This window comes from Helianthus annuus, chromosome 5 (genome assembly GCF_002127325.2).
Source record: "Helianthus annuus cultivar XRQ/B chromosome 5, HanXRQr2.0-SUNRISE, whole genome shotgun sequence".
Taxonomy (NCBI): domain Eukaryota; kingdom Viridiplantae; phylum Streptophyta; class Magnoliopsida; order Asterales; family Asteraceae; genus Helianthus; species Helianthus annuus.
In genome coordinates, this window is record NC_035437.2 from 68,963,612 (window position 1) to 68,976,488 (window position 12,877).

The following is a 12,877-nucleotide window of genomic DNA, read 5'->3' on the forward strand; positions in this document are numbered from 1 at the left end:
AGGACGCCAGCGCTTAACCTACGTATTCACTACGTACCATTGTCCTCGGATTGGGAAGGGCACCTGCGCTAGACCTATGTGTTCTTATACACACCTCCGTCCTCGGATTGGGAAGGACGCCTCTGCTAAACCTGCGTATTCTTATACGTACATCTATCCTCGGATTAGGAAGGACACCAATACATGCATCGAGGCTAGTGGTGTAAAAATGGGGAAGCCCCCACGACTAGATGGCCAGAGTAAATGGAGTTAAACAAATCACGACTCCAACTAAGGGGTAACCCCACGGCAAGTAAGCCAGCTAAAGAAAACTATGTTCTTGAAACAACTTAAAACGAACACCCAACTGTGAACTCGCTCAACTTTGTTGTTGACTTGTTGTTACATGCCTTGCAGGCCTTTAGGTGCATATCAATGGAACTTGCTGTCTGGGAAGCTGGAGTGGTCATGGGTCGAGATACATGGAAACACTATACAAGACTAGTAGCTTTTACATGTGGTTATAAACACTTAACGAATGAGTTATGCTTCCGCTATACACTATAAAATATAAAGTAACATTGTAACACTTTGCGACAACTACCAGTTTACGGTAACTTTCTTACACTTAAATACTCATTTTTAGCTACATTTTTATTCATTTTGAACATCCGAACTACTTATTTCGTGGCATACACTTAGAATACTCAAGGAATGCTTACTTAGGATGCATATGATCCATTTTTATTAAGTACATTTGAAACAGTTTAAACAATGCATCGAAACTACTAGAAAAGCACCTAATAAACTAGTATTCTGATGAGAACGCAGAATCCGCAAAAATCATCTAAACGACATCTTTAGGACTTAGACGAAGGTCAAACATCTAATATATATTAAACCCTAACTAGGAATGCAAGGGTTTGATTTAAAACCTTTCCGAAGTCCGATTACACTAAAAATTGCCCGAAAAGCACTAAAAGCGACGATTTCAACACTTTTCCGCAGAAATTCTGCAGAAATCAGCTTTCTAATATTTTTTGCGACATGTAAAAATATTATTTAACATAGAATTCATGTGAGGATACATTCGGGTATCATCCGAGCCAATAACTACATCAATTAACACAAGTTACACAGCTTAGCGTTCAAATAACGTCTAACCGAAACAATTCGAAACGAATACCTGAACAATACCAAATCTTTTTTTTAATGACCATCTAGTGTTAATTGGATCATTATGGACTAGTAATGGTCACTTAACACCTTCTTAACACATTTATACACTTGAAACATTTAAACACCAAAACACCTAAACTTTGCTAAAAGTTTCTAACACTTTAAACACTTAATAACATTTCAACAATTCAAGCCCCCCCCCCCATGTTGTGAACGTTTTTAAGTGGGTCCCACACCCTTCCCCACTCTTTTTTTTCAACTAGTTACCACAAATATCTAGATATTTTTACTCCATGTTGCAAGTTGATGCAAGTGGTGAAAGATGATCATTACTAACAACTAGTTACTTCATTTTTTTTTAACCATTTCATCACAACTTTTTCACCATCCATTTTCACACACAAACTCTCTCATCATTTTCATCCATTTCACCAAGAACACCATAAAAACCCACTTCACTTTAGTCATTTCTTTGATGATCAAGATGATTTTCTATGGAACCTACGATGATCTAAAGCACTTACAAGCTAAAGAGAGGATTTTCATCCATTCAAGAGCATTCTACCATCAAGATCATCATCTTCTTAGTTCTTAATCATCCTCTAGATCATCCCTAGCCTAGTGCTAGAAGTAAGCTTCTAAATCTGTTTTTTTCCATACTTATTTATGATTATGATTGTTTTTATAACTAGTAAAAAAAAACTAAATAATCATACATAATAATATGAAGATACAAAGAAGAAAAAAATAAAAATCATGATATGAATAAGATTGTTTATGTTGTGATTTAAGATTTATTACTTGTATATTTGATATTGTCATGATGGATTAGATGATGTTTAAAAACATGATCTAACAAGTATACATGTTTATGTTAAAGGTTTTTGTTTAACATAAGGGTTTAAATGGATGATCATAACCTTTGATTTTGTTAAAGTATTTAAGGTTTTTCATTAAAAACAATACTTCTACAAGATTATGAAAACAAACATACAAGATGAGATTTTTATAAAAGTGGTTAAAACTAGAAGTAAAGCATGGATTTGAACTAGTTAGCATATGTTATGATCATGTCCAAAACCCTACATGATTTTGAGATCATCTTGATAAGTTTATGTTATAAAATCTCATATGTTCTAGTTAAAGATGTTATGAGTAAATTGTTGGTGAATTTAAAAAGAAAATGATATGTTTATTAAACATGGCTAAATGATTAATACAAAGGTTATATGGCCAAATTTTTCTTATAAACTTTACCTTATAATAACCATCATTTTTGGCTAAATCTTTAAAAGAATAAAAAGATTTTAAAGAATGGTTTTTATAAAAATAAAGCTAGTTATAAATATATATTTTTTTTAGAAAATATATATTTAGTTAACTTAACAACTTAAGTGCTATGTGTTATTTGGTTGTATTAGTTATATGTATTATAACTAGGAACTTGAATACAATGGTACAAATAAACACAATGTACTTTTCGACTAAAGTCTTAGAAGACTACATGTAAAAACGCCTTAAAACACACTTGCGGACATTCCGAGGTGTAGGATCGTCGTTGACTCTGAATGAGTCGATCAGAAGAGTCGTTTATCTAATTCAAAGGCGGAATCAATGAATCAGACGCTCAAACTAAATATAATGCTTCACTTTATTGATTTTGACAAAGTTTACAACCTGGAAGCAATTTGGCAGCACTTCGTTACAAGTTCCGAGTCGTTACAAATGAACTAACCAATGCACCTATTTATAGAGTTCCTGGTTCGCTTATACGGACTGCCATAAAAGCGAACGGTGATGATAGTGTGGTTCGCTTTTATGGACAGTGTCCATAAAAGCGGACCTCAATGCTAATTCATCACGTTTCGTTTCTCGAACCTCGTGCACTGGTTATTCTAACCTGTTCTATCCTATTACATGATACAAGACGAAGTCAATAGACGTAGTGCACTAACAGACTCCCCCTCGGATATTGACGAAGTCTTCAGTGAACATTCTCTGTTATGCCACCTCTTCGGTCTTGATCATCTTTGCCAACTTGTTCAGATTGTAACAATATAAGTATCCTTCAATCTTTCTCTTTGATCATCTTTTACAACTTCATCATCAGTAGGCTCCCCCTCTCGTCCAGCTTCCGTGCTTTTAGGGATCGGCACCTTGATTTTCAGCTGTAAGCTCTTTCAGACATGATATCTGACTCTTTGCACACTTTCATTTTCTTTGAGCTTGTCTTCAGACTCCCCCTTAGTCTCTGCTCTCGGGATCGTAGTCTGGATTTTTCCTGCAATTGCTCATACAAATGATAAGAATTTAACATTTTAAAAACCATTAACCAGAAACTCTAATACACTCCCCCTGTCAATCAACCTAACAGATATGGCAGCATTAAAGAATCCAACTTCCTCACAGTTTATCATCCAAGTCCAAATTAATGACCTTGGAGATATTCACAAACTGTTTTTTTGAACTTATCTAGAAATTTCAAGTTTCAAATTAATGAACTTGTTTTATTTACAGAAACACAATCAGCTTACTTAGATTTTGAAACTCAGCAACTCAGACATCGGTTTATCAAAAATAAAGCAGAAATCAAAATCTTTTTGTATTTTCTGAAAATATAAAGCAGTAAAAAGAAATATGTACAAACATATTTACAGATAATATTTTTGTTTGAGTATGCAGCAGAGGATCATATCAGTTTTTGACAAGTCACAAGTACCGTTGAGCTTAAATTCACATTAAGAATTAAACAATTCACTTAGATTGTCGATATACTAATCCATTTAAATTTTCATACAAATTTCAACTGATTCAGGATACGATTTAGATGTTTTAAGAACTTAAACTCATTCATGTGTCCCACCTCTTGAATATACTCTCGTATCTAGAATCCTAGATATTCAGTCTTACAGGTGAGTATACCACAGATGATATCTATAAGGGGTAAAATGCGAAACCGTGAGAGCTCAGGTCAGAACTTCCGTTCAGCAGAGAGATGACGGCTCGACTTTTGGTGTGTCCCCTTTAGAGGATCTTTTAGCATTACAACAGCAGCGACTATCAATTTTATTGTTTCATCAGCTTGCTGAGGGCGATGCTGTGTTTCAAGCATTTTGCAGAAAGTATTATTCAGGGACTAGGTCAGTACTTCCATACAGCAGAAGTCCCGGAATAATACCCCAAATATCACTGAGTATAAAGACCTAGTATCTCAGAATATGTGACCTTTCAAACGAGATTTCAGGGGTTACCTATATATCCAAGTAGTGTTCCCCACGAAATAAGCAAGTGTTTGAATTTAGGTTTATATCCCGGAAAAGTTTACTAAATGTACAGAAACCTATCGGCATATCATCAGTGAGACTGTTTAACGCTATTTAATCATTACAATTCTTTAGCATACTGTAACTATCTACTGATGTACTATCATTTTCTCTTTTTACGCAAAACTCAAATTTTTGAATTTTATCATGTTTTTTACTTCTTCAAATTTTCTAATGTTTTTGTATTGTCTGACAATACTTCTCCCCCTAAAATGCAAAATCATTAAAGAAATTTGACAAACCGATACTGATAGCTTTGTCTCGCCATCCATTTTCTGCATCTCATGCTCTGTTTTGCAGAAAATATAATGTACCCCCATGATTTACAACCCATTGATTTTGACAGTTAGAAAACTGTTCTTCAACCTGTGACAGTAATCATGCTTGTTGAGCCGTGAGGGTTTCGACATAGTCCATCAGCACTTATTCTAACAAAATTAACCACAACCATCACAAATATCAACCAAACGAACAAACAACAAACATCACATATTGTTCAAATTTTCACAAAACAACACACAAACTCCCTGTTTGACCAAACCAGAGTTCATCTTCTTCCTACTCTAGTGCCAGGCTACTCTTATTTGCATTCTGACAATCTTCTGCACCATTGAGTACCTGCACATTCAAGCTTTATCAAATACGCAAACAATTTGACACAAACAAAATTTCAATCAATAAAGATGCCGATTCATGCTTCGCGATAAAGGAAGCTCCGGCAATTCCAATTATTTAATCAAACATTGTGTCCACCCAAGCCTCATCAGCCTTGGGTGTAACCTTGACTCTAGCAACCTGAATCTTAAAGTTTTCAGCCTTGAGTGGTGGAAAATTTGCATCATAAGCAATCGAAATTGAATCCTCAGCTTTCTTCACCTTAGAAAATGAACTTTCTATTTCTATTTTCGATTTCCAGATTTGTTTTTGTTTCTCATTTTTAACCAAATCAACATGTTTCTTAACACTCCATGCTTGACCATTTGGTGTTCCACGTTTGTAAAAATGTGAATCTTTTTGAACACTTTGGTTTTGAACAACAACTTTTGGTTTCCAAACCTCTTGGGGTTTTGTCATATCAACTGATGTTTGCCAACTTTGTGTTGTTCTGAATCTGGGTGTGTGAGAATTCCAGGTCTGTTTTGAATTAAACCTGTTCGGGTTTGATTTCCAATTTTGATTTGAAGCAAACTTATTTGTGTTATACCTCCAAGTTTGTTTCGAATCAAATTTGGTTGACCTTTGTCTCACAGTCTCAGATTTTTGTTTCTCAGAATCAATCTTCTTGTGGTCAACATCCACAGATTTTAGATTTTGACACTTGCGTGCAAGATGACCTTTTTGATCACATTTAAAACATGTTTTCATGGACACATCTTTGACCTGTGGTTGTCTTTTTTTCTTTTGTGCCTCAAACTATGCATTAGACTGTCTCATTTTGAGTTCTTTTTCTTTTGCTAAACTATCTCCTTGAACAAAACTCATTTTAGCCTGATAATTCGTCACATTTTTCTTCCAATTTTGTTTCTTTTTATAACCCAACCCAGCCTTCATGTTCTTCTTTTTGACACCCGGTTTGTTATAAAAAGTTTTGTGACCTTTACCAGCAACTTTTGAAATTTCAGATTTTTCAATTTCAACCATTTTGAAAACTTGATCAATTTTATCTGAAATCACATTCTGAATCGGGAATATAACATCTAAGAATAATTTGTCTGATCCAATCATGGTATAAACCAATCCCTTTGAATCATCATTCAAATTTTTCTTGGATTTTGTGTTTTGCAGATATCCATCATGAAAGTTTCCCTCATCTTCATCCTGTGATTCAGTTTTACCTGTATCACCCGACTTTTCTTTAAAAACGCTTTCAACAACCTTACCTACCACCTCTGAATCACTGATATCATCAGATTTGGTGTAAGTCACATCGATGTTGTCGGGTAACTGATCAACCATGTTGATTACTTTTTCCACTTTTTCGCCATCATAGAATGTATAATTATTCTCCAACGGTGGTGGAACTTGATGATATTCAGACCCTTTTCCCTTTTTGTTCTTTTCAGACACTTTCTCATCGGGTGTGATGTTGAAAATACGTTCCAGAATATATGAAGATGAATGATAGCTTTGCAATTTATTGACCAACTTTTCTTTGTCTGCCAATTCTTGTTTAAGCTTAGCAACATCATCAATATATTGGTTTACCACTCTTTTTTTATCTTCAAATCTAGCTTCAAGAAATTTAGTGTTTCTTTGACAAGCACACAATCTATCATCTAGACTTTTGACTTTACTCTTTAAAGTTTCATACGCTTCTTTTACAGTTTCATATGACAGTTTCATTACATCATATTCTTTTTGCAACTCTTGAATTTTGATGTCTTTTGGAACACATTCGTTGCAAACAGCTGAACACTTTTCTTTGAAAACCTTGTTTTCTATTTCAAGATCATCACATTTTTGTTTCAATTTTTCATTTTCTTGTTTCAAAAACTTTTCAATTTCACTCATCTCATGACATTTTTCTTTGAAAATTTTGTTTATTTTAGTAAATTCAATGTCTCTGTTGTTGAGTTTTTCATCTTTCTTAATACAAGCACTGCACGTTTCCATGCATTTCTTGCATTGCTGTTCAGCTTCATTATCAATTTTATCAGAAGTATCAGTTTGAATGATTACCTCAATGACTGGCACTTTGGTTTCCACAGTCTTCTGAATCTGATCTTCTTCAGCGACTTGCACTTTGTCTTCAACACCTTCCTCGGCTTTCTTTTCAACCTTCTTCATTTCATTCACAATTTCTTCAACTGTTTTCTTCTTCTTCTTCTCCAGGCTAGCAAATATCACCTTGCGAATACCTTCTTCAACCTGCTCTTTGTACCTCGTAATCTCCCTAAGGCCTTTGCACCAAACACTCACAGTAGGAATAGCCGCAACTAATGCATCAAGGTCAACTGTCTTTGGATCAACAGTTGGGTTTCCTTGAGGATCAACATAGCATTCTTTATCTTTGCTCCACCTACCTGCCCATGTTGCTTCTCTGTAAGCATTATATACATCATCCAATCTCATACGAGCATGTCTTTCTTCTCGAGTCAGTGTTACTTCAGCCACCATTGCTTTAGCTTCTACTTCAGCAACCTCTTCATCATATCTCGTTTCATTCCAAGCTTCCTTTTTCCAGTTATTCAGATTTTCAAGATTCTTGTTTTCTTGTCCATCAAACATTTTCACCAAATTTTGTACAATCAAACAAGATTTTTCAAAAGAAACTATCAGTGTCCGAATAAGCTAAGTCCAAATAAGCGAAAGTCCAACTAAATGGACTACTCGAGCGGACCAGATTGAAGTCGTTCGAGCGGACCAGTTATTGCCTTAAAAGCGGAGCAGAATATATAAAGGCAGTTCATCATCATATATAAAGGCGGAATCAGAATATATGAAGTTACAACAGCTAGTCATTTCCAATTTCTTCTTCTTTATTGCTTTCTGAATGAATTTTGACAGAGTTTCGGCTCCTAAGCACACACATACACCTCTTCGGTCTTGTTGACTCCAATCATAACCTTCATCATCGTAGATGATTAAACCAGGTGATTTTGCCTCTATCAACCCCTCTTTCCAATCAAGATTTTGAACCATAGATTCATAATCACCATCTATATTATCCACATTTTGATCACAAAATGACAAAGCAACTCTCTTTTCTTTGGATGATACTCCATCAATTTGTTTTCTGATTGGCTGATCAGTATTCTTGTGATATATTGCCTTTTTGTAATAGTCCTCATGAAGCGGATTTACACTTTCATCAGCTCTGTTGTTTGGACATTCTCTTTTAAAGTGACCTTTTTCCTTACATTTGAAGCAAGTTACTTTGTTCTTGTCAAAACCCATCTTCGTTTCAGGTCCTTCCAAACATCTTCTACCAGTGATCTCCATGAATCGTTGTGCTCTTCGAATGACACTTGCCATGCACCAACGAATATCCATGAGTTCCATTTCTTCTGGATCCACATGATCATAATCCTCTTTCGTCATGTTAGGATTTCCGATCTTTCCTGCGATTAATCCTTCGTAAGATACCAGAATGGAGGCTAAAAAACTCATATGCTGTTGAGCAAATTCATTGTTTAGCAATGGAGAGTTTTTCCAATCGGAGTTGGTATTTGCAGTTGATGATCCAGATGCAGATGATGCATGAAATCCTGGATCATAACTTGAAGAGGTATTCTTTGATGTGTCACTGGTCTTTTTTGTCGTAAAACCCGTTTTGATTCTTGGAGACTCATTGATTCTTGAAGACTCATTGTTTTGTAACAACCCTCTTCGATAGTACAAACCAACATTTTGTTGATAGTTAGAACTTGACATCTTGTTTTGTTTTTGAATCAACAGATCATGCCCCTCTATCTTCTCTATCAATTGATCTAATGTCAGTTTATCAAAATTGACATCATTTTTCAACACAATCACATATGTTTTCCAATCATCTTCATGAGGTAAAGCTTCAACCAGTTTATCTACCATCTCTTCTATTTCTTTGTTAATTTCGAATCTCTCCAGCTCAATCTTTAAGTGACAAAAACGTTCAATCATTTGACGAACTGTTTCATTCTTCATGCAGCTAAACATGTCAAACTCCTTTTTCAACAACGAAATTTTGTTTTTCTTGATATCTTTCCCTCCTTCAGCTTTCACTTTTAATGCTTCCCAAATTGACTTAGATGTTTCACCATACTGAAGTAGTGAGAAAATATCCTCTCTGATAGATTGTTGAAGTAAAGTTTTCATTCTTAGTTCTGCTGAATGCTCTTTCTTATCATCTGCTGTGAAATATTTTAGTATGATCAACTCACGTCTTTCATTTCTTGGTTTTACATATCCCAAAGTTAAACAAATCCAGCTATCGTACGCATAAGCTTGCACCCAATTTTCAAATCTTTCAAACCACCAATGATAGTCTTCGATATTCATGAGCTTAGGTGGTCTTTGGTGATTTCCGTACACGTTACCGTAACTCAGACTTTCCGATATCACTTTCATAGCATTCTTTGGTGTAATCGGTGTATCTTCTGAAGTGAATGCGTTATAAAATGTGTTGTAAAACTCTTCACCATAGTCCGACATCTTTACTCACCTGGAAGAAACAAACAAACTTAATCAGTTCAAACAATATCAAGAAATCTGAAATACACTAATACTCGATTGTCGTGAAATAATCTTGACACTTGGACGAAATCAGATTGAACGAATGAGCGAAATCAGATTGGCCAAATAAGCGGACCAAATACTTTGACAGATGAGCGGACCAAACCAGTTGACCGACTAAGCGAACCAGATGATGTCTTATCAGCGGACCAGTCAAAGTCTTATAAGCGGATCTCAACTGTTCGTAAAAGCGAACCAGAAAGTGTCACATAAGCGGACCAGAATTTGTTGCTAAAAGCGGACCAGATTGTTTTTCGAGCGGACCAGAGTCACAAAAGCGGACCAAACGAGCAAACCTAGTACATTCGAGCGGACCACTGGAGCGAATCAACGTGTTTTCAAGCGGAGCTGGGCTGTTTTGGAGCGGACCAACACTGACGTAAAAGCGGACCTGTTTCACGAGTAGTTTTTGGTCACTTTTAGGCCGAATTTGAGTCTAAAACTTTCAAGGGTTTGTCTATGTTCACTAATATATGTCCTGTGAAAAATTCGTCCGATTTTAACCGTGGAAACTTGTCCGAATAGAAAAAAAAGGTGTAGAAGACAGAAAACGGATCAAATTTGAGCTGAACTCTTCCTCCTGAGCTCTGATACCACTTGTAGGATCGTCGTTGACCCTGAATGAGTCGATCAGAAGAGTCGTTTATCTAATTCAAAGGCGGAATCGATGAATGAGACGCTCAAACTAAATATAATGCTTCACTTTATTGATTTTGACAAAGTTTACAACCTGGAAGCAATTTGGCAGCACTTCGTTACAAGTTCCGAGTCTTTACAAATGAACTAACCAATGCACCTATTTATAGAGTTCCTGGTTCGCTTATACGGACTGCCCTAAAAGCGAACTGTGATGATAGTGTGGTTCGCTTTTATGGACAGCGTCCATAAAAGCGGACCTCAATGCTAATTCATCACGTTTCGTTTCTCGAACCTCGTGCACTGGTTATTCTAACCTGTTCTATCCTATTACATGATACAAGACGAATTCAAAAGACGTAGTGCACTAACACGAGGTTTCGGACACAACTTATGGTCAAAACGGACGACGGACGAACCTATGAACATATCGTCATTCCGAGGTGTTACTACGACGTTTAGGCGATCTTTCGACGCGGACATATATTTACGCTACCGTTAACAAAAATTCGGACAATTTAGAAACTTATAAACTACTATGTATTCTTTTAATTAAAAAAAAACCTATAGTTAGTAATTTTATAAAAAATAAAAGAATATATTTTTAACAAATGGGCTTATTTTTGATACAAATGGGCTTATTTTACAAATGGGCTTATCATCCTAATTTGGGCTTAACATAAAAACACGGGCTAAGCCCAATACCAAAACTTATGGGCTAAGCCCAAAACCAAACATATGGGCCAAGGCCCAATAAAATTAAGCCCAATAACATTTGGGCCTAACACTATTGAGGCCCAACACTATTTAGGCCCAACACTATTGAGGCCCAACACTATTTATGCCCAACACTATTTGAGCCCAAATAACATAAATTCTTGCGCTAAGCCCAATGACATATAATTGGTAAAAATCACAATTATACAATTAACTTGTACAAAGACACGAAATCAAGAAGACAAGACCCGACGATACAACTCACAAGATACAAGATTACATATATATATATAGTGCGGTTAACATACAAGACGCCTTATCGTACTTCACGTACGCGACAACGTCAACCATCAGATCAGGGAAAAATAACGCATGGAACCCTAGTTTTTGTGATAATCACGCATGGAGGTACAAAATCACGCATGGGAGGCTTATAATCACGCATGGATACAAATCACGCATGTTATAGTTGATCAAAAAAAAATCACGCAAGTTATATATGTTGTCGCGTACGTTAATGTAGGATAAGCCTTTTTGTACATTATACTTTCTCTCTCTCTCTCTCTCTATATATATATATATATGTATATATATATATATATATAACAGGTTAACAACTTATACATCTAATACACAGTTCAACAAACTATAAAGACATACAAGTCTTACACATATTTAAGACACAAGACTTGTACTCGAGTCATTTACAAAGGCCGAAGTGTCTAACAAATATAAGAACATTTGTAGGTCGCAACCTTGTTCAAGACGACCCCGCGTAAGATAACAAACACTTATCATTCACGGACGCAATACTGTGAGTTCATGTCCCCTATTCATTTAAATGTTTTACAACTTTACAACTATCGGGGAAAATACATGTTCAATCGTATGTTAAAGTTAGGGAATGAAACACCTTAGATCATGTGCGAATTAGGGTTATACATCTAAGCACCATTAATCCAGTTTGGACCTAGGTACATGTGGTTAGATCTAATGGGTTTTGGTGAGCCCCAATCTTGGTCGTGGACCCATACAGAAGAGTGCTTTTGTGTCCCAGTCGATAGGAGTCGACATAAAAATCGTCTAGGGTTGGATTGCTTCCTTTTTTGTCACACATATTAATGTCCTTGCAACACATTAATGACCAAAGATTTCATTGACACTTTACATACTACAACTTACATTTTAAATACATCTTTTACAACTAAACTGCATGAATTCACCAACTTTTGTTGATGTTTTCCAAACTTAACATGTATTTCAGGGAATTAATGGACCATGTCGGGATTCTAAGTCAAGATAACAAGTACCGGAACTCCATGCCATCTTTTGGAGTGTTTATCTATTATATTCCACCTCTTTGCGGTGATATGTTGGTTTAAACCTTAGTAGTTTATTTTCATTTTCATGTATGAACTATAACACTTTACTTTTATGTTAATGGTTTGTAACCGAAACACTAAACTCGTGATGTAATGTTTTGAAACACTTATGTAATGGCAATGGAGTATGTTTTATTCATATAGTTTGTTCATGTACATCGATATTTATGCAATGAAAACCATACAGATCACACCTCGCGTTTCCGCTATGAGCGGGTGTGACAGGTTGGTATCAGAGCATTGATTGTAGTGAACCAGAATTCTTTCTCGAGTCTAAGTCTACAATCACTAGGGATCTCTCACGAAAACCATTTGAACACAAACAAATGTTTTCATTTGTATGAACATTTTTCATGGTCCATTTTCAACAAGAATTCATCTCATACAAATCAAGCAAGGACATTAGTGTCTTAGTCATCTAAGTGTTAGACATGCAACTTTAAGTTAATC

At 35.6% G+C, this 12,877-nt stretch overlaps 1 long non-coding RNA gene across 1 annotated transcript; it reads left to right on the forward strand.

Moving 5' to 3' along the window:
• The first annotated feature begins 1,540 nt into the window (after nucleotides 1-1,540).
• Nucleotides 1,541-12,566, forward strand: LOC118492333. Its single transcript, XR_004893235.1, has 2 exons — nucleotides 1,541-1,788; nucleotides 12,310-12,566. It is a non-coding gene; the product is annotated as an uncharacterized LOC118492333 (long non-coding RNA).
• The last annotated feature ends 311 nt before the right edge of the window (nucleotides 12,567-12,877 follow it).